Source organism: Mixophyes fleayi, chromosome 8, assembly GCF_038048845.1.
Source record: "Mixophyes fleayi isolate aMixFle1 chromosome 8, aMixFle1.hap1, whole genome shotgun sequence".
NCBI lineage: Eukaryota > Metazoa > Chordata > Amphibia > Anura > Limnodynastidae > Mixophyes > Mixophyes fleayi.
Genome location: NC_134409.1, coordinates 73927742 through 73952445, shown reverse-complemented (window position 1 = coordinate 73952445; position 24704 = coordinate 73927742).

Below are 24704 nucleotides of genomic sequence, written 5' to 3'. Positions count from 1 at the left end.
AGGGGTGTCCAACTTTTTAGCTTTCCTGGGCCACATTGGAAGACGACGAGTTGGTTTGGGCCGCACATAAGATACACTAACAATAACGATAGCTGATCATCCAAAAAACCATAGAAAACATAGTTAACATATATATATGAGAAAAAAAGTGATATATATATATATATATATATATATATATATATATATTATATATATATATATATATATATATATATCACTTTTTTTTCAAATCCCCCTATACTTACCTTTCAATCGCCCTGTTCAAAAAATCCTCTCTAGTTATTATACTATAATCACTTTTTGTATTGTTTTGATGCAATATCAATAAAGTGCATTTAAGCCATTCATTGTATATCAGGGTGCCCTGACCTGGCCTGCGGTACCTGACATATAAATCACTGTGACCCCAAATTGTGACCTGTTTTGCTAATTACACCACTATGTTAGTTAAGGGATAACAACTTATAATGGGCCAAAGAAAATAATATATAATGCCCCATTAGTAATACAAGTAGAAGTATGTAGCAGGGAGATAAGGTCCATGATGCTCCAGGACCAGGTGACTTTTATTCACTGGTCAGCGTCCCTTGAAATAATAAAAAAAAAATCCCCCTTAACTTACCTTTTAATCGGCTTGTTCTCCTGTCCCCTTCTCTTCTTTTCTCCAATTCTGTGCTGCTGATTGTTCTTCTCGCGCGGGTGACTCCTCTGTGCTGCGCTCCGCAATGGATGTTGGGCGTGATGACATCACGCCCGACATTCACTGCGAGCACCGCACAGAGGAGGAGACAAGGGAGGGAGCCAGAGTACCAGCTGACGTGACCGCGTGACCGCAAGGTAAGTATTTTCTTTTCTTTTTTTTGCAGGATTTTTTTTTCCATTAGCAGTGCTGCCCCCTTGCCACAACCAAAACTCCTTCTGGGCCACATTTACAGGCGTGCTGGGCCGCATGGACAACCCTGCCGTAGATGGTTTCCAGAAAATGTGGCATTGAACTACAAGGAGCCTGTCCCCTCCAAATCAACACACCCCCCTCTTATACCATTCCTAGTAATAAATATCAGCATGCACATAATAATGTGCATGTGACCTGTGGGCCATCATCCTTTGGGATAGTTAAAACATTAACATTGTTAGCAAGATAAAAAGCAACTTGCCCTAAGAAAATTGTATTTGAGTGGGAGATACATGTTAAATATGAGGGCAGATTTGTCATTGTGGTCGAGCGTGTAGTAGATCACTTTTAAATGACAAAGTAAAAAACAAGCTGGTTTGGGCCAATTTCCTGTGGTGTTTCTTTCCTTAATAAATAAAGGCCACAAGCTGCACACAGATGCTACAGCCATGCTTGGTATTCGAACTCATAACGCCACTTTTGTGAGACCAAAGTGCTAACCACTAAGGTTTTTGAATAATCACTAAGTGTACTATTAACTAGCACTTTCATCTGTAGCATGCATGCTGTATTGTTGAGCTTCTCACTCTTTGCGTTCTTTATTTGAATTGTGAATCTCTTATCTAGCCCCGTTTCTACTTAAAGTACTCAGCGCAACTTACAATGAGGAAAGATAAGATCCCTTCCTTGATGAATTAGGCCCTTTGTCACTAATCAGGTGAATCATAGTAATAAAATCTTGATCAAAGTGGCAGTAATCTCTTCCCACTCTTTACTACTAAACATGGTAAGAACAGATTACGAGAATTGTAACCCACAATTATAAAAGGCAATTATACTAAAACATTGGTCAGTGTTAAACAATATAGATATTGTCAAGAGCAAAAATTGAAAAACTGGTAATGTCACATTTACACTCAGGCATAAACTTTTCCATCTACCATTTCAATTTAAAATAAGGTACATGTAGGGGGTGTGGGCTGCATGAACACAGTGTAGGACACACCTAACAGTTTCTCCTGGTAATATCCGTTAAATTATATTGAAAAAGCCGTTTTTTTATCCTTCTATTTACCTGAAAGTGGAACACCGGTGCCCTGCTGCCTACCCAGTGCTGGGTTTCCCGCAGCCACCTGTCAGTGCCTGTGTCTGACAGCGATGAAATTCTGCAGCCACCCGGATTACTAATCACTGGCGCCTACTCTGGCAATGGTATGAGAAGTGGAAGAAGTTGTGGACACCCTCAGCTGTGCACACATTCCTGTGGATGGCTGTGGCAGTACTTGCGGACTCACATACAGCCCTCAGTTTTCCCTAGCATCTGACTGAGTCTGTTTTTCCTGCTATTTGGGCCACTATTATGCACCGCACCTCCTTACCTCCACAGTACAACAGTTGGCAGCAATAACCCTGTCTGGACCAGGAGTCAGTGCGGGTGACTAGCTTACCTATTGTGAATGCATCTGAACATACCTGTCACTGATTACAGATCTCTCCATTTTATCCGGTGGGACACCTATATTATGGCCTGACTAACTACCAGCACTGCAAAACCACCTTCATTGTTGTGTGACTCCCAAGACAGTGGGCATCTGCGGGACTTGGTCAAGGACTATTATCCTTCAATTGTGTGCTCTACAGTTGGCACTTTGCTGACTACACCTTCACATTACGTCATTCTATGTTCCAGCAGGGTGCTAACCCAGTATAGATTCATGTTCCAGCTACAACTGAAATACTAGTTATGGTTGGGTGCCTGCGTTTTCCCTGCTGGGTCAACGGGACAGCATTTTCTTCAGACTCCATATACATGAACTTTGCCTGGCATTTATTATGTCTTTTGGGGGGTGAGCATCTCCCTGGACCTGTGCCACAGGTTGTATACACACGGGACTTTTGTTGTTTGCTTACTACCTACACCCGTACTCCTCACAAGTGTAACACCTCCTCCACCAGTCTCTCTACATGTTGTCTGTTCCAGTCAATCTGCTGCCAGATCATCTGCCTAACTCCGGTGATGCCCCAGCAATTTATCATCAGTCTCCCTCTTCTGTAGATTCTACTTGTTCTCGTTCTGAGTTTTCTTCAGCAAGTGTTGCAAGCTATTTCATCATCGGAGAACTGTGTTACTGACCACATTGGCGAAATCCAATTGGAACTATCTTTAATCCGACAACATCTCCAGAAAATGAAAGAAAGAGTGGGTGAGGCTGAACATTTGGATTTCAACTTTGGAGGAGGGTTACTGGCCTTATGATAGGTAAAATATGTAGTCTTGCCTCTCAATTTAAGGTTTTCAAGCAAAAGCTTATAGATCTGAAGAGTAGGCTCCGTAGGAATATTTAGTAATCTCACAAATTGTTCACCTAGACCAGACAGGTTTTATGCCAAAGAAGTCAACTATCACCAACCTCAGTAGGTTGTTCACCCAGCTTCAGATGCCCTCTCTTGAAAGTAGAGCAGTGGTTGTGTCCTTGAACGTGACCAAGGCTTTTGACACGGTGGAGTGGTGTTTTCTCTGGGGGTTCACTGTGGCATTTGGATTTGGCCCTAAATTTGTGTTTAGGGAGAAATTACTTTATTCAGCTCCATTGGCAAGAATGTGCATTAGTGGCTTCACCTTCACTCCCATTCCACTGGGGAGGGGCACGAGACAGAGTTGTCCTCTCTCTCCAGCCCTTATCGCTCTTGCTATAGAGCTATTGGCCTGTATTGTCCGCACTCCCGAATTCATCAAGGCACAGATCTCAAGATATGTTTGCTGTTGAAATTGGGGACACCTCTCAGTGGCGCACACAGGGGGGGGTTTCTGAGTCTCCAGAAACCCCCCAAGCTAACTAAGTGGCCACCATAGTGGCACTGTCCTATACAGCAGCCGCGGCGCTGCCAAAGAAGCGTCCGCGGCGGTGCTGTATTGTATACAGCACCACTGCGGACGCTTCTTTGACAGCGCCGCGGCTGCTGTATAGGACAGCGCTGCCAAAACGGAGCTGCTGCGCATGTGCAGCAGCTCTCTCTCGTGTTTTTTTTTTTTTGAGTCGGGGGGAGGGGAAACCCCCCCCCTGACAATCTTGCGTGCGCCCTTGGCTCTGCTGTGCTCTACTATGCAAGACGCTGAAGGATATGTCCAATACCTATGTGGATTATAAAAATACACTAGAAAATAAAATAAAACATTTTGAATTAATGTCACCTGTTAATAATAAAGGCATTCATGATAAATCAGTTAAAAAAATAACTTTTTTAAAAAAAAAATATTATTTTCAATGAAATACATTGATTAGAATGTTGTTAATGTCTACTGAACATAAAATACATTTTTTAGAGTGATTGAAAACACATATCAGGACTTAGACTAATCCTTTAGGTGCAGCAAAAGATACGGCAGAAAAACAAGTAACTTTGAGACGCTCTGAGCTGGATTCAGACGTGGTTGCATCTGCTTGAGTTTGGCACAACCCTACCATAAATTCACTAAGGCAAAACACCCCTTCCCCACCTGGTTCAATCCCTGAAATCGTAGGCTGTAGTAAGTGCCCTCTGTATGCGAAGACGCAGCAGATAGGGCTGCATTCATAGCTGTATCTCATGGTTCTTGACATGCGCAGAGTGATTTTGTGTCCATATGCTCAAAATAAGCGGTCATGTGCCTTGATGAATCAGGCACATTAAGTATAAACTTCATATATGGATGAAACTCCAACTGACCATATTGGGTCAGGTTAATTTAATAAGAATGATTATACAACCTAAACTACTGTTGCTGGTTCAGTATATTCCTGTTGATATTTTTTTTTTAAAAAGTGCATGGGGTCCCCCCTATTAACCCTAGTGCTGGCAGACTACTGCTGGTTCTGTGAAAATCGGGGAACAAATTTGCACGGGGTCCCCCCTGATTTTCACGGAACCAGCAGTAGTCTGGCAGCCCTAGGGTTAATACTGAATAGAGAGGGGGCCCCACGCCTTTTTCTAAAAAAACTTTTATCTATTCTTTACAGTTTTAACAGCTGTCGGAGCTCTGGCAGTATGACAGGGCAGTGTAGCAGTGATGGGTTTATACAACACGCTGCTACAACACAGGAGAGTTAGCTAACACTGGAGTGTTTTATATCGCAGCAAATCACCAGAGATGACCAGCGATTTTGAAGATCAGGGTCAAAATCGCAGATTGATACATTTTAGAAATTTTGGACTAAAATCATGGGTTATCAACCGCGATTTTCCGCGATTTTAACACACTGAAAAAATCGGACCTTGATACATTTACCCCCTGGTGTTCACCAGGGACCCCTGCAAGGGAGTATGATGCGCAGGTCGCGGTTCTCCGATACAGTCACCAGCAAAGTGGTAGGTGAAGTTAGAGAAGTCAAACAATCCTGGTCAGAACCAGCTGGTCAGCATGGTACAAAGGGATATCCAGTGAATGGTCAAGGTAAGCCAGGAGTCAGAACCAGAGAGATCTGAATGAGCCCAAACACAATCAAAAGGGAAGGTCAGGAAACCAGCTGGGTCTAGAGCCAAAAGTATACTGGAGTAAGGAAGCAAGATACAGGTGAGTGGAACAGGCAGGGAGAACGCTGGAGCCAGGTTTGACCTAATACTCTGGCACCCTAGTGTTGCTAGAGCCTTCTATTTATAGGGTGGAGAGAGGCCTGATTGGACAGGGGCAAATTCGGTCGCCCCTGCCCCTAGCAGCTGTGCAGCATCCCATTGCTAGACAAGGCTTTGAGAAAGTCTAATTAAAGTCTCATTAAAGGAGATGAAATGCATCAGCCAGTTTTGCCTTCTTCAAATATCATATGTGTGGACCCTCATGTATGATTACATCTACCACTAGGAACCTATCTCATAAGGAGTGCTAACTTTGTTTCAGCGTAATTTGGCTTGCACCACACTGCTAGTTCAGCTACTACCAGAGTTCCACTAGTCCATTGACTTCTTTCCCTGTATTTACATACTATCTGGACAGACGCAGGCTTGCTAATCCGGATAGTGTATATTTGCTATACATTTGCTGATTATTGCGTTCCAAGTTCAATCCATTCTATAGGAGATAAGTGAAACTGGCAGAGTGTTCCCTTATATCAATTGACTTTGATTTTTCACTATCCTGTTTTCTGAGGAGTCCCATCTGTTTATAACACATGAGATGATTTCTACGGACCAATTTATAATAATACAGCTTCTGTTTTATTGATTTATTTATATGCTTTTTTCTATATATTGACTGGTACAATTTGTGTTTTTTATGTATTGTTCAGACTGATCTAATTATATTGATTAATTAAACTGCGTTTTGCAACATTTCTGGTCTGACCATTATATGTATTCTGCCTTGGCTTTTTTTGATTGAGGTTAACTTTTATTTTAACTTTTCATTTATTGGCACCCACTTATTTAACACACTCCAGCGCTGCTATTTGTGTGTGTTGTAGTTCTATATAGGTGGGGATTAGCAATTAACCCTTCCTTTGCAGCTGCGCTGTGTGCATTTTAAGTACTGTGTAGCCCAGCGTGGGATTCCATTTCTTTTTTTTATTATTATTTTCTAGAATGCAATAAATAAATCATAGCTAGAATCTGATTGGTAGCTATGAGCAAAATTTCCATTTTTCCTTTTTAGAAGCTTTAGTAAAGCTACCCCTAAGTGTAAGTATCTAGAATAGGTGTCAATAGATCAGCTTCTCCACTAACCAGTGAATTCCTCTTTTAGGAATTCTAATAGTAAAACTGTTTTCAAAGGCAATCTTTGAACTGATAACCTCAGAAGAATGATATACTGTACTCTAAGAATAATTTAATGAAATTTATTTCTGGTAATCAAACAGTTTCACTGCTGGAAAATTATTTACATTTTCTGTAACAGCTGACTAAAGTGTGCTAATCAAAACATATTACTGAGTAGATGATGAACAAAGCAATGGAAATAGTTAAGATATGTTGTTCATTGTCACATGGTGCTGGGAATAAGCTGTGAAACAGAAGAGAACATCTTGCAAGCACATGTGGCAATACCACAAACACTTCAAAGTAGTTTTTTCAGACTGACTGAACATTCAGACGCCAATTGTTAAATGCCCTTGACACGCAGAGTGGAAAATATCAAATACTCCAAACAATCAAAAAGTATACAGTAATTTAAGAAGTACTAATGATCTGGACGCAAGAAAAAAGGGGTTATGAATATGTCAGATTTTAATACTATGATTGTTTGTGCAACTCTGAAATGCATCATGTGTATTGGTATGTTCGTTCTAATTTTCCATTCAATTGTCAAATTATAGAGTTTTTTGTTTTTAATAAATACTGACACTCTATAAGCATGAATATAAGCATGAATATGGCTATGTGGATGAACTCCTAATACTATTTTTCTGATGTTCCTTTTATTTAATATTTTAATCCATTAATCATGAACAATGTATGTTTTTACTTTTTATTTTCAACAAACTGCAAAAATGTGCAATACAGAATATTGAACAAAGAAAAAACATGGTCACCATGTCTGATTTTTAGCAAAGTCATCTATAATGAATAGGTAAACAGGTTGGAAGGTGGCAGCGGAGCACCACAGGAACGGAAACTGGAAAGATTTGTGATTGGTGTGTATTCAATAATGCAACATTGTGGGGGTGGTGTATGGTAGTGTTGCTATTATACTAAAGATTGAGTTGAGGGCAGAATCCAAACCCAAGTGAAAGATTCTGATATAGATAGTAGGTGTTTTTTTCCATGCATGTGACATGCCACATATGATTATTAAGTAACGAAACAGGAAGGTGGGAGGGGGTTTCACTTTGCTTCCAATCCCCTATTGCAATTTTTTCCACAGCCAAATGTGGGAGACAATGTTTACAAAAGAAAAGCTATTGCATACATGCCAACTTTCAAAACATCTCCCAGGGGAGAAGTCATGTGACAGGGGGTAGAAGGGGGCGTGGTGACATCGTCGAGTCACCACAGACCCACCCCCACTATAAAATACAGAAATTCACGGCATTGAATAGCAGGGGAAGGGTTTAATGACGCGATTAAGCCCCGCCGCCACCATTCAATGCTGTGAATTTCGAGAATTCGGGGGGTTTGCCTACTTCTCCGGGAGTCCAGGAGGTCTCCCCAAAATTCGGAAGCCTCCCGGGAATTGGCGGGAGAGTAGGCAAGTATGAGTTATTGGTTAGGTGCTTTCTTTTCAAAGCGTATTGAAGTGCATACATTTTATTTGTAAAATACAGGGCAATAAATTCAAAAATAATGAATGAACCTGGAAAGTGGTGTAAAAATATGGCAGATTATATTTTTTAAATGGTTAAATGACCACTGCAATGACATGCTTCATTAGTAGGACCAGCACTGTAATAAATAGTAACAGATTAATAATTGTAAACTTTAAAATAGAGTATGTGAGGGTACGGTCAGGTTTAACATCTTCTTATTAGTACTGAAGGTGTACTTCAACACTGAACAGCAAAACAGCAACTTTCCAACAATACAATACATAATAGCTAGGTGTCACAACTTAGAATATTCTGCTTACTGGTTTTGGCACTACTCACCAAAGAGGCGCGGAGTCTAACGTGTCCTAGGTCTTCACCAGGAACCCCTGCAAGGGAGTATGGTCTTAGCTGCAGAAGACACGCAGGTCGCAGTCCTCAGAGGGAGCAACCAGTGAAGCAGTAGGATGGAAACGGTGTCAGGCAGGCTGGGTCAGTACCGAGAGAATCAGGATATGCCACAGGGAGAATCCAATATCGTAGTCAGGAATAGCCGGGTCAGAACCAAAAGTCAGGATATACCACAGGGAGAATCCAATATCGTAGTCAAGAATAGCCGAGTCCGGGGTCAGAAGCGCAGGAGAGAATGGTCAGCAAGCCGGGTTCAATACACAGGGAGTACAGAAGAAGAGTGGTCAGGAACAATCCGGGTAATTCACAGGAGTAAAAAGGAATGCACAGGAACGCTGGAGCTACGTGGGACCTAATACTCTGGCACTCTCCTAGTGCCAGAGTAATCCTTAAATAGCCAACACTAATCAACGGCGGTGGTGACGCTGAACACCACCGCCGGAACTACTGGGAAGCGTTCCGTTGCCTAGCAACAGAACGTGTGACCGCCGACCCGGAAGTGTGCTCGTTTGCCTAGCAACCGAGCGCTCAGCGGCAGAAGCAGGCTTCCGTCCCTGTGCAACGGACACAGCATGGGGACGGCGCCTGACAGTACCTTCTCCCCTACTTTGTTGGATAGTTCTTTGGTCGAGGAATTGTTTCAATAGTCGTGGGGCGTGAAGATCCTCTTTTAGTACCCATGGGAGTTCAGGATGCGACTTACTTCGAACTCTTCACCATTAGTAGTCCGTACAGGAGCTGGATGATGAGGAAAACGATTAAATTTGTTGAGTACAAGTGGTTTCAGAAGAGAGACATGAAAATTGTTATGGATTTTCAGGGACAGAGGTAACTGGAGTCTATAGGTCACCGAGTTGATAACATGTGTTATAGGGAAGGGCCCGATATAACGAGGAGCCAATTTCTGAGAAGGTACCCTCAACTTGAGATTGCGTGTAGACAACCATACTTTATCGTGAACGTGTAATCGAGAAATAAGTCTCCGATGACGGTCAGCCGCTTGCTTATAACGCAAAGAAGTCTCTTGGAGTTTGGTTTTGGTAGTTGACCAAATCTGAGAAAAATTCTGCATTAAATCCTCCACAGCTTGAACTGGTGAAGAAACCTGACCGGAGAAATCTGGGAGGGTGGGTTGGGTTTCATAAACAACAAAAAATGGAGAGGCACCAGAAGACTCGTGATGATGAAAGTTGTGAGAAAATTCTGCCCAAGGTAGGAGATTAGCCCATTCGGTTTGGTTGTCTGTAGAAAAACATCGTAAAAAGACCTCAAGGTCCTGGTTAACCCACTCCGTTTGGCCATTAGTTTGTGGATGATAGCCAGACGAGAATTTGAGGTCAGAACCAAGAATTTTACAAAAAGCTCTCCAGAATTGGGAAACAAACTGCACTCCACGATCCGAAATGATTTCACGGGGACAGCCATGTGTTAAGTGTGTATTGTCGCTAACCAATAACGATTGTCGAACCTTGATTTGTGTTACCAAAGCACAAAGATTTATTCTCAAAAAGTAGCAGAATAATTCAAGCGAAATAATAATAAGTACAGCCGTTACTTATTGCAGGCGCTCTGGATCCAGTGTACAGTCATTCAATCCTGAAGTCTGGGGACAAGATGTCTGAACACTAGATGAGAAGCTGCTGCTTATATGCACACAGGAATACAGTAAAACAATGAAGTTGGTATAGCTTGCTTCTATTGGTCCAGGTTTCAGGAAGGTCCAAGAGGTTGTCAATCATTGGCTAGTTCATCCTAAAGAATCCAAAGGAGGGGGTCATCTCTCCAGGGGGTATGCTCTGCTCTTCCCGCCAAGATTCCTTAGTCTTAAGTAGTTCATAATTCCCTATCATTCATAACTTGCGTATGCACTCTGCGATTCCTTCGCAGAGTGAACCGAACAGTAGCAAATGTTAAGAGGTTTATTATGATACCACACACGATATGATTCCTTCAATCTGTTCCATATATTACACTAATATGCATATAACTTATAATATAAAACATAAATACTACTATATTTTGACATAAATGATTATGTGTTGCAACTACCATTAATGTGTACTATTTTACAAGTGAGCGTGTTTGTGCGAATGTATGTAAAAGACTAAATACTGTTGTTGCCACGTGTTGTGGCTGCATACGCCCTTTTACGCTGTAACGTGCCCTTTTACGCCGTAGCATACCGTACGCATCTTTTCAGACAAAGACAACCAAGTTTGCTCGATTTTAATTGAAATGACTTTATCCAATTTGCTGACTTCGACATTCCATACACATGCAGTTTTTAAAGATATTATCTATAATATATTGTTCCGGATTTGGGGTGGTCTCCGTGGCAACCATATGCTAATTTGAAGATTCTGATTGGTTGGAGGAAGTTTAAAACAACGGAGATGTGCTTGCTACTGCTATGCCTTGATAAAGATATGTAATATTGAAACGCATTGGCAGGGGGCGGTTACCAACGGAGAGGCACTCGCTCAAGAGTGTTTGGACTCAGTCAGTGTATCGGCGGTGTGTGGACATATCCAGTGGGCTCCTGATCGTTGTGGGAAGGAGTTCAAATATATTTCTACATGCCTATTTATACTCTGGAGAGGGTAAGAGTCCAACCTTAAAGAGGAGTTGCCCCGTTGATTGTTTGTTTTTGTTTTTATGTGGAAGACAAGAAAGTGTTCTATATATGTTTTATCCATTATTATTAAATACAATATTTTTTTTACTGGGGTAATGCACCATTTTGCCTCTATTTTTTCTGTTTGGCATCTATGACAAAACCGTTTAAGGAGAGAAGAAAGATGGTATCTCCTACAAGTCCAGTGCATCCCAGATGCTGATATTAATTCCGGAGACCTTTTTATGTAAGTGTGGATTTGGAGCAGTCATTACTCACGTGGTGATTATATTAACCATAGAACCATTTACTTTGATATCCGATGGTGCAGGGAATTCCTATATGTGAAACAGATTACACTAAGATGTGTTTCTAATCTCTTTTTTTATGTGTATGGAATCCCATGAACGAGCTTCTTTGGTATATCTCTTTGAACATTTGGAATAAGGAAAAAACATATTATCATATGCACTTTAGAAATCTCAACATTCAACATACTGTTTTGAACTATTCCCAAGGAGAGGATTGTATGTTCAAATTTGGGATTTATGGACTACATGTTTAAAGACATTTATTGAGGTCCATTACATTTGGTATAAGAAATTGATTGGTACTTTTTAGATAGCTCCGTTCTTATTGTCCATAGTGTGTGTGATTTATATGTTTACATACCTGGGTGAAGTGTATGTAGGATCATAGGTGGCTGCTGTCTATAGTCAGCCCTGACTTAACCCCATCCTATTGTGTAAGGTGAAGCACTAAATTGGGTTATTTTAGGCCCAAAAACATTGATTTTCCAACAAAATAGCAAAACAAAACCAAACAAAACCAAAACCAAAACCAAAACACGCAATGGCGGTTTGGCAAAACCAAAACCAAAACCAAAACACGACGGTAATCCAGATCCAAAACTGAATGCAAAACCAAAAAACAGGGGTCAGTGACTATCTCTACTTTGTACCGTTCAAAAAAAAATTAAAATAATCTTCCACTATTCTTTGGATGTAGCTAATTACAGGTCCTTGACTTACAAACACTATGCACTTTAACATAGGCTTTACCAGATGACGTAGAGGGATTACTATCATCATGCCTGGTGCCAGCAGCTGCTTGGTGCTCCTCCTCTTCTGTGTACTGCTGTGAATCCATTTTGATAACATTATACAATTTGACTGCAAATTCAGAAGACGAAGCCTGCCAGCCCTATTATTTCTTTTTCAGCAATGACAATTAGCAATGGAGCAATGGAGCTCTCCTCTTTGCGTGTTACCTATATAACACAGTACAATGTGACTGCAGATTTAGAAGACCAAGCCTGCCAGACCTATTAATTCTATTCCAGCAATGACAATTAGCAATGGAGCAATGGGGCACTCCTGAATGTCACTGGAGACTTTGAAGAACACTGCTACCTCTCCTCTTTCTTTACTACCTATGACGCTACCCAACTGCTCTAGAGACTACCAAGAACTGTGCTACCCCTTCAGTGTGCCTCTGTGATATGGTGCTGGATCGCCATGGAGGGCAGTACTTATAGAATCCAAAACTCCAAGATCCGACAACGTAACAATGACGTTTTGCCTCGTTTTCATTTCTGAGGGCGCGCGAAAGCTCGGCTCGGTACTCTGATCTGCTAAGTTTAGGTGTGTTCGGTTCTCGGGGAACCTAGCCTGAGCATCTCTACTCGTAAGTGGTTTACACATACATACATACATACATAAGCAAATGTCAGATCTGCTCTCTGATGTCTATAACAGAGATGGAAATTATGTTTCACCCTCTTCCTTAATATCAAGCTTCATTAGCTGCCAGTAAAACTGTGCAAATTAGTATATTCCCAGGTAAGTGTATAGTATTGCGATTAATTTGCTGAAAACAATAAATCTGGTATCTATTGTCCATGGACGGGAAATGTACTAATAATCTAATTGGGAGAAAAATAAGAAATATGAAAAGAAATATGATGATGAAAAATAAATAATAATGAAAATATAGATATGTAAGATATATAAAGGGAAAGATGCTCAATGAATTTAATACAGAAGATAGGAATTTAATTTTTTTTTTTTCATATTTAGGTCCTTTTATTGTAAATTTGTGAATGAAGTAATTAACATTAATAAAAATAAAAGTAAAAATAAGAAATATAAACACAAAATAATAATAAAAAAATAATAAATAGAAATAAAAGTATAGAATAAATAAATAAAAGTAACAAAACAATATAACAACAAAGATAATAGGAAGTAAAAGAATGAATATTTGTAGAGTACATAAATTGTTGATGTCCTCGATAATAGATAAATTGGTTACATTTGCCCCATCTTATTCCTTTGGATAACTCCAATGTATAACATGATTGTCTCTGATGGAAGGATTTCTATTCAATCTTGAAGATTTGAACTCCCTTTTCTATGAAAATGAGAACCATATGTGAATAATAAAGGATTTTTTTCTGCAATAAACAATATGAAGCTAAGGATGTTTGAAACCTACATTAATTGTATAAGTGTTGATACGCTTTTTATTGCAAAACATCATAGGGGTTGAGAGATTGGTTGAAATACATGTGAATTACAACACAGAAGTTTGATTGGTCGCTTGAGATATAAATTTCACGTCCAGACTGCAGACAGGTAATTCCCACGATTAAGCTATATTGGCAAAACGTACGTCGGGTTGTACGTCGCACCATGTGAAGCTAGACCCGGAAGTGAGGAGGGACTGCTTGTGTGTGTGTGTGTGTGTGTGTGTGTGTGTGTGTCTGTCTGTCTGTCTGTCCCAATCCATCAAACTGAGACTGGAATTAGACATTTCCCGTCCATGGACAATAGATACCAGATTTATTGTTTTCAACTAATTAATCATCGATACTATACACTTACTAATTTGCACAGTTTTACTGCCAGCTAAAGTAGCTTGATATTAAGGTACTTAAGAGGGTGAAATATAATTTCCATCTCTGTTATACACATCTTAACAGAGAGCAGATCTGACAATTGCTTATATATGTATGTATGTATGTATATATGTATGTATGTATGTATGTATGTATGTGTACACCATTTACGAAGCACTTTGGATACAATGTGAATAGACTGAAGACAATAAACAGATTAGTAATTGCAATAGCTGTCATCCAAATTGCCTCATGAACATATAAAAAAGATGAGTAGTTATTACAAACAGTACACTATATGATTTTGCCCCCTTCACTCTCTCTTCACACACACACACAATATTCTCTCTGAGAATTAGAATTGAATACTACATTTGAGAATTTTTATTCATATTATAAATCTAAAAGAGAGATTATAACTGGAAAAATGGTTCTCTTACTACAATATAGCTAATTAAAATAGAGATGACCTCTGTATTGACAATTCACTCTACAGCCCTAATACTATAAATTGGACTGCTGTTTCCATATTATAAGTGACATTTTGACATAATACGATCAGTCCCTCCCCTGGGTCAAAAAAATCTTTTAATTCACTTATTTCTTTCTTTTTACATTTCTTCACCTTTTTTAAAAAAATATTTTGCCTGTTATTAATGTCCAAATGACTGCTTTTTAATGGTTACAATAAATATTAATTTTAATCTATAATTTTTGTTTTGGATATAAGACTGGAGTGCTTCAATGTCCGACCTTTTTCTTTTTTCAAATAATTCTGTATATGTTGGAAGAAGCACCCCCTCATAAGTGGTACACATTAACTTAATAATGTGTCCAGAGAGGACAGTCCATGGCGCAGAGCCAAACGTCCCCTATTTTTCTGCATGGTTCATACTGAGTTTTTCCTCAGATGACGGCTCCTGCACAGGTTGTATGATAATAACTGTAGATTTATTAGTGATAATACATTCATTTATTTTGTTAGGTATTTTTTAATTACTAACAGCATTTGTGCACATGCACTCAATGTTTTTGATGATATGGGATAATGTATAAACATGATAAAGAGCAAGGTGGATTTTGAAATAAAATAAGATAAGTAAAAAGTAAAAAATCACAACATTTTGAGCGGTCAACGGAAATTTATTTATTGCATGTTTCAGACATGGTATAAACATAAAGACGTATATCAATATATTTAAAAAATTCTTATATTTCTAAAGAAGATACCTAACGGTAGACAATAACTCAATACAATATTAGTTAAGATTGTCCCCTCAATCTCCCCCTCTTTTTGCAGTATCATCATCATCATCAACATTTATTTATATAGCGCCAGCAAATTCCGTAGCGCTTTACAATTGGGAACAAACTTTAATAAGACAATACTGGGTAATACATACAGACAGAGAGGTAAGAGAACCCTGCTCGAAAGCTTACAATCTATAGGACAATGGGAGTTAGAAACACAAGGACATGTGCTACATCATATTGCACAATGGACCAGTCAGACTGCAAAGGTAAAAGTACTGAGTGGGCTATGTGTGTTGCAATGTTGGTCAGAAGGTTGTTGTCTTGCATTAGCAGTGTAGAGGATGGTAATAGGGTAATCTAGGGAAATTAAGATGATGGTTGAGGAATATCATAACCTTGTCTGAAGAGGTGGGTTTTCAGTGAACGCTTGAAGGTTTGAAGACTAGAGGAAAGTCTTACTGTGCATGGGAGGGAATTCCACAAAGTGGGTGCAGCCCAGAAAAAATCCTGTAACCGAGAATGGGAGGATGTGATGAGAGTGGAGGAGAGACGTAGATCTTGTGCAGAACGGAGGTGTTGAGTAGGGAGATATTTCGAGACAAGTGAGGAGATGTATGTCGGTGCAATTTTGTTGATGGCCTTGTATGTTAGTAGAAGAATTTTATATTGGATTCATTGAAATACAAGCAGCCAATGTAGAGACTGACAGAGTGGCTTAGCAGAGGAATAACGGTTTGTAAGGAAAATCAATCTAGCCGCTGTGTGCAAAATAGATTGTAGGGGTTCAAGTCTGACTTTGGGAAGACCAGTAAGGAGGGAATTGCAATAGTCGATGCGGGAGATGATGAGTGCATGAATTAATGTTTTTGCGGTGTCTTGTGTCAGATATGTGCGTATTCTGGAAATGTTCTTTAAATGTATGTAACATGATTTAGATATAGTAAAATCATGGACCACGTACGTTTTAAGCGCAGACTTTCACACACATAGAAGATGTTCCATATCAATATAGATTCCTCCCACTTGATGATAATTATTCTGTGTCTATAGATGGATATACCAAACCTATAACGAACTCAAACGACACAAAAAACAGGAACAATAATAGTGCAGTATGTTCACAACTTAATAATGATAGTCCCAAAAGAAGTCCCAAAGGTAGATTGTTTATATTCATTCACTTTGTGCAGGGAACGGAAACGACACCAAAAGAGAATCCTGTGTTGTTCATATCCAACTCCCCCAATGATATTATGCTTACAAGAATGCAAAAGGTATTGGGCATCTCGTGAATATATATTCAGAAAACTCTCCTTTACATCCCATCTCAAGGTACACTCCACCGATTAGATGATGCAAAACAAAATAAAAACACAATCTGGTGCATTAACTTTAAAAAAACATGTTTATTACATAACCAACATGTCATGCTTCACAAGGTAAAACATGTGTACAAGATAATGCAAATGTTCGTACCAGATTTAGCTGTGATCAAACGTATCTGTTCAAACGTCGATTCTATCCAAAAAACGTCAGGTAACAAGAACACAAATCAGCTTACATCCTACGCGTTTCGTTTCGACTCAAGACAAGAGTCTTTCTCAAGGTAATGTTTTTTTAAAGTTAATGCACCAGATTGTGGTTTTTTTTTTGGTTTTGCATCATTTGTTTGGCAGAAAGACAGTCAGTAACGCGAGACAACACAGATGGTGAAAGATCAGGAGAGGATAGATAAATTTGTGTATCATCCGCATAGAGATGATACTGAAATCCAAAGGAGCTTATTAGTTTTCCAAGAGAAGTGGTGTAGATAGAGAATATCCGAGGACCTAGGACTGAGCCTTGTGGAACTCCAACTGATAAAGGAAGTGGAGCAGAGGTGGATCCAGAGAAATTAACTCTGAAAGAGCTAGGTAGGATGAGAACCAGGATAGGACAGTGCCTTCAAGACCTTGGGATTGTAGCGTTTGTATGAGGAGAGAGTGGTCAAACAGTGTCAAATGCAGCAGAGAGATCCAGGAGAATTAGAAGAGAGTATTGGTTATTATTTTTTTCTGTGAGTATGGCAATGTTCAAGTTAAGAGTTGATCTTAATAAAAGATGCGAAAAATGGAAAGATAATTTAGATTCAGTCTTTCATAATTAAGACATATTAAACACCACTGACACTAAAAATACCTGGTTGGAAGATCTAAATAAATTGAAAACTGCTATATAAACAGAGTAAGACGTGGTGGAAAATAAGTACGATAGAAAATTATATTAAACAATCCATTATGCCAAGAGGCCTTAGGCCCAAATTATTTTCAACATATGAATTGGCTACCAGTGAATTGAAATCCGAGTGGGAAACCACCCTTTTAAAATGTTCAAAATAATTTATGCAAATAATCTTGAAACATGACAATTTGATGCTGGAGTCATACTCAAGGAATATATAACAATTGAGTCTTAAGCTAAAAGAATTTGAAACAATTGATTCCTTCCAAAAAACTTGTGAAAAATAGAAACAAGATCTTGAACAATTTGAAGATATTTTAATGGAAAGGAAAAAATCCAAATTCATCCAGGATAAAAGGGAATATGCTAATGGCTATGTCTTTAAATGGAAAAGTTGTCCAATACATAGGGAAGGACGAAATACTTTGATTACTCATTACTCATCGTAAATTGATTCATCTGACAACGATAATGGGGATGGTCATTTTCATAGCAGAAGTAGGACATCTAGTAGAGGTACGAGGGACCCGAATTTTTTTGGAGATACACAGAGACCCCTAGAAGGGGGCATTAGAAACTTACGCAACAGACCTCGTGCAACATGGAGGGATAGCCATCAATCCAACAGGAAGTAAATGGGCAAATAAATGATTCCAAAATGCTACAGATAATTTATTTATCAGATAAAAATCTTACAGAGCCACACATGAAATTATTAAGTTGTGGCCTTTCTTTCTCACCACCTACTAAAGCTGGGTACACACTACTTGGGTTTCGTCCAATAATCGGCTCAACCAGCCAAAATATGACCGCTCGTTTGAAATTCGGGTCAGTGTGTGTAGTGACACAATGGTTGAAAGTCTGCAGAGACACGAGGTAGTCCACGAGATATGAAGGCCTATGGTATAGACAAAATAAAGACTGACATCAGAGGGAGTGACATAACTAAAGAACTCTTATAAAAAGTAAGTGGATCTTTTTGCTAAATTCACTCATATGTCAGCTTGATATGATAATTGTCAATTCATTAGCTCATTCTAAGGGGGGTATTCAATTGTCCGCGGGTTCAAGCGCGGAAAAACTATTACCGCTAATATGGTAATCTCTTGCTAGATTTCAGCTCGCAGCTCAGGGAGCTGTGAACTGAAATCCAGCGAGTAAATTACCGTATTAACGTTTTTTTCCGCACAGGATTACCGTAATAACGATAATCCTGCGCAGGCCGCGGGATTTTCGGCAATCCTGTGGACAATTGAATATGCCCCTAAGAGTGGAGTTTATTACCATGATTTTGACACCTAATATGAATTATTCCTTTGTTTAAGGAACAAAATGTAATGTAAATATGGATATGGAATATGGATTATCTATTAAATAGTAGTAAATGTATTTATTGATTGTTACACATCAATAAAGGAAGTTTTAACCTCAAAGTACAACTAGATAGTATAAGAATGTATAGAATACTGAACGTTACACACCAATACAGGAAGTTTTAACATCAAAGTACAATAAGATAGTATAAGAACATATGTATATATTTATTGTGCATCACCCTCTATCGATATATGTGGAAAATCCCAAAAAAACCTCCAAAAAATAACAAAATATTTTAATAAAAACAAATAATAAAATTAAAAAATGTTTTTTTCAAAATAAGAAACAATTAAATAAATGTCCATATGGACATGATAACATTTATTGTTTCTATATGGCTATTTAGTCATTAACATAATTATTCATAGTCCTTTACCAATTGGAGCAATATATACATTTTGGTATACTTATTATTTGATTTTCTTTTTTTTACACAAAGGGTCTAATTTATAGACTCACATAATATAATTTTCACTCACCTTCACTTCAGCACTTAATTAATTAGTAAATAAACATTCACAAGCCACATACATGTATTCATTAGTTTTTTATTAATAGTTTATTTGGGCACTTTTTCTTTTACTTTATTTCACATCTATTAATTATGCATTAAAAATTTAAATAATACATTTATCAATTTAATAATTATAACAATAAGATTAATCACTTTTCTCACTTGATGCACTAGATGCACTTTTTCCAGACCTGTTTATTTAAAATAATAATATTTGTATAATACATATAAAAATTCAATTACATTTATACATTATTTAGTATATACAGATATAGTGGAGGAACATGATAAAATAAAATAAAAAATAAAAAAATAAAAAATGATACAACGACAAAAATGATTAATCAATGACTAATAAAATAAATAAGCAAAAAACTATTTTTAGATAGCATAAATACAAAAATAAGAAACATAAAAAGAAATATGATAATTAAAAATAAATAATAATGAAAATATAGATATTTAAAGGGAAAGATGCTCAATGAATATAATACAGAAGAGAGGAATTTTACAAATTTATATTCATATTTAGGTCCTATTATTGTAAATTTGTGAACGAAGTAATTAACGTCAATAAAAATAAAAATAAAAATAAGAAATATAAACACAAAATAATAATAAAAATAAAATATATAAAAATAAAAGTATAGAATAAATAAATAAAAGTAACAAAAGCAAAAATAACAACAAAGATAATAGTAAGTAATAGAATGAATATTACTAGAGTACATAAATTATTGATGTCCTCGATAATATATAAATTGTTTACATTTACCCCCTCTAATTCCTATGGATTAAGTTGTAATAACTCCCAATATATAACATCACTGTCTCTGATGGAAGGACTTCTATGCAATCTTGAAGATTTAAACGCCTTTTTTTTATGTAAATGAGAACTATATGGGAATAATAAAGGATTTTTTTCAGTAATAAACAATATGAAATTAAGGCTGATCGAAGCCTACATTAATTGTATAAGTGTTGATACGCTTTTCATTACAAAACAACATAGGAGATTGGTTGAAATACATGTGAATTACAACACAGAAGTTTGATTGGCCGCTTGAGATATAAATTTCATGTCCAGACTGCAGACGGGTAATTCCCATGATTAAGCTATCTTGGAGAAACGTATGTCGGGTTGTACTTCACACTATGTGATGCTAGACCCGAAAGTGAGGGGGGACTGCAGTGGTGTATCGCCGCTCTAACGTAGGACTACAGCAAGTTCCATTCAATATAGTATAGCAGATACCAATTGTCGAAGTCAGCTTATCGGATAAAGTCATTTCAATTAAAGTCTAGCAATCTTGGTTGTCTTTGTCTGAAAAGATGCGTACGGTACGCATCGACGTACAAGGGCACGCTATGGCGTGAAAGGGCGTACGCATCCACTACACGTGGCAGCAACAGTACTTGGTCTTTTACCATACATTCGCACTAACACGCATACTTATAAAATAGTACACATTAATGGTAGTTTCAACACATAGTCAGTTCTGTCGAAATATAGTAGTATTTATATGTTATATCAGAGTTACATGCATATTAGTGAAATACACGGAACGGGTTGAAGGAATAACATCATGAGTGGTATCATAATGAACCTTGTTACATATCCTACTGTTTGGTTCCCTCTGCGAGGGAATCGCAGAGTGCATACACAAGTTATGAATGATAGGGAATTATGAACTACTTAAGACTAAGGAATCTTGGCGGGAAGAGCAGAGCATACCCCCTGCAGAGATGACCCCCTCCTGTGGACTCCTTAGGATGAACCAGCTAATGATTGACAACTCCTTGGACATTCCTAAGACCTGGACCAATAGATGCAAGCTATACCATCTTCATTGTATTACTGTATTTGATTGTGTATATAAGCAGCAGCTTGTGATCCAGGGTGCAGACATCTTGTCCCCAGACATCAGGATTGAATGACTGCACTGGATCCAGAGCGCCTGCGATAAGTAACGGCTGTATTTACTATTACTTCGCTTGAGCATATTTATTCTACTTATTGCGAATAAATCTTTGTGCTTTGGAAACACAAATCGAGGTTCGATAATCGTTATTGGTTAGCGACAATACGCACATAACAATTTGGGGGCTCGTGAGCTTTGGAGGTTTCGTTGCCGACGATACGCAAGACCAACGGATTTCGGTTCCTCAACAAAGGGTGGAGACGCGTCATAAACGGGTAAGAACGCATGGTGTTCAAAACCTGAATTTTACTCTGTGTAGCGCAACCGAATGTCTGTTTTGCATTATCTAGGGCACGCTAACTAGAACCTAGGGACAAAAGAGAAAACTGTTTCTTTTTACTGTCATTGTGCGTTTTAACTGTATTGCATTGCTTAGCGTATGTGTATTTCCTGCTGTGCGTACGCGAACTTCCGGTAGATTTGCCATGTGGTTAAACAATCGTTTTGATAGTTATTATACATGCATAGTATAATTACTTGGGAAAGCCTCGGAGATATTATTACTGTTGTTGGGAACTTTTAAATTTTCTGCGCAGAAAAGGTGTATAGTGTGTGATGTTGTAACGTAGATACACTGTTCATTATTCATTGTGCTCAGTTGCTGTCTGACGAGGCGGATTGCCCAACTGAAGGACGGTATACAGGGCAGGTATACCGAATGCGAAAACCGTGTTTTCGCAAAGCGCTACCAATAGATCGCAAAGTTTGCTAATAATTAGTATTGGTAGGCAGTGCGATCTAACCGCACCGTTAGTGCGAATTGGTGAAGCAGCTAGGAGGAATTATATTAGAAAGGCTGGTTGATTGTATCGACTTTGTTCTCCCAGTTATAATAAACTCAACAGATTTTTGTGGTTGAGCCAGGGTATCGAGGAGATGATAGCCCTTGGGGCCCACAGTGATATTTCTGTACTAGTGATCCTCGTCTGGTGCGAGAAAAGCGACTGAACGCGGCTAAAGGAAATACGTTCACCGAGCATTAAAGATCTCTAGCTGTGATTGTAGCAACAGAGTTGGAATTATTAGCCGGAAGGAACAGAGCATTGCGGTGTGTCTGTGTTCCTGGTAGAAGGTATATTGTTCAACATGGGTGCTAAGCATACGCTAGAGATGGTCAGTGTACTGCCTAAGGAAGGCCCTATTGGTTCAGCGAGGTTTCTCATGTGTAAGAAATATGGTACATACGCAACTGTGTATTGTGACACGTGGGTCAAGATGACCAAAGATTGTGATAGTCCTTTCCCAATAATAGGAAGTTTTAATGCAGAGGTACTAAATACTGTAAAAGATAAAGTATGGTTGATTACCTCAACGAAAGTGAGGAATAAACATAATGATTGTTTAAAATTGTGGCAAATGGAAGGTAACACGTGGCAGAGCAGTGAATGCAAACCGGAAGTAGGCGTGGCAAAAAGCGCGCGCAAGGCGGATGTAACCCTTGAGAAGCGTGGCGAACTCAGCGCAAGCGCGCCCCTGCCACCTTATGTGGCGGGAGTGGTAAGTACAGCCGTTGTTAAAGCTGAAAATAGAAAAATTGCTAAGTTGTATCCTGTTTTAAGCCAGTTTAAATCAAGTGTATCTGAAAATGAAGATGAACCCACTGTGATTTCGGCCATTGCCCATGCCGTTAGTGTACTAGAGGCTCAGCGCAAGTATGAGAAAATGGCTGAGATAGGGGAGAGTAGCGTGATCACTAGGAGTAAAAGCGTTCTAAATCTAGAACCAGCAAATCCTGTAGTGTCCCCTGAAGTCAGTGTACCAGAGGGTGCGTTCCAAGTCCGCACAATATCAGTTGCCAATAGGAAACCGGATAAGGATGGTGTAGTTCCTTTAAGAAATGTTACAATACATTGTCCCTGGACTAGATCAGAATTACGTTTCATTATGACTGAATTCCCAGATCCTAGAAAAGAGTTGGCTAAGTGTCAGAAATTTGTTAAAGACTTAGGAAATGCCCATGAACGAACCAATAAGGATTGGCGTGTAGTGTTGAGGGCGTGTCTTCCTCCCAATACTAACATACAAAAATTCATTGAAGATTGTTTGTTGGAGGAAGATGACACCTTGACTGATGAGATTAACCAAAAGAATATAGAACAAATTGTCAAACACTTAGCCATCTATTTTCCAGTAGTAGTAAATTGAAGTAAGATTTTCACCATTAAACAAAAGGATAGTGAAACAGCAGCAGATTACTTCACTAGAGCTATAGCAGCGATAACACGGTTTACTGGGATATCCAACATAAGTGAGGACCCACATCACAGAGAGGTAGCTGTAGGAGTACTGATGGATGGCCTTAGAGAAAATTTAAAGACGAGAGTACAAACCACATTACCTAATTGGAGAGGTGTCACGGTAGACTCTCTTAGGGAGTCTGCTGTGGAGCATGACAAAAACCTTTTTAGAAAAAGGGAAAAGAAAAGTGATAGGTTAATGACGGTAAGTATACAGGCTCTAGAAGGGGTACATACACGACCACCAGCATACAACCCATATAACAAGAAACCTAAAATGATGAGGTGTTTCAACTGTAATGAGGAAGGACATTACATGAGAGATTGTAAAAAGGAAAGACTCAATACACAGAGGGGTGGGTCACATAGATATCCTCCAAGGAGGGATTCACATAGACTAGAAGACTCACATCTACCCGCGCATATTACAGCAGCAAATGCTGCGCGGGAAATCAATATTCAGCGCTAGGGGTCAGGTCATACCTGTAGTCTACAGCCAGTGAGGTTAACTGAGAGTCAGAGTGAAGAACCAAAAATGACAGTTGACATAGCTGGTAGGAAACAAACTTTTCTTGTAGATACAGGGGCGGCCCGATCGGTGATAACCTCTCCTTTCAATCTACAGGTGACCAGTAAAACCATTCCAGCTATGGGGGTAACGGGAAAAGTGTTACATTATCCTCTAACTAAACCCGCTGAAGTTACTATTGGGCCTCTGCATACTAAGCATTCGTTTCTCTTGGCTGCAGCGGCTCCTACTAACATGCTAGGGAGAGACTTGTTATGTAAAATGGGATGAGTCATATACTGTACTTCTGATGGTGTGTTCTTAGATATACCTGAGAAGGTCGCACATGAGGTACAGGATATATTGGACACCCCTCAAAGGTTAATGTTAAACTCTCCTGTTGTAGAGCAAAGTCCATCTCAAGTAAAGGGGATGTTGCTGGAAATACCAGGTTCCCTATGGACCAGAGATGGACAGGACACTGGACTGATGGCAAACGTAGCCCCTGTCATGGTCAATCTAAAAAGTGGTAGGATAGCTCCAAAAATCCCACAGTATCCATTAAAACCGGAGGTGGAA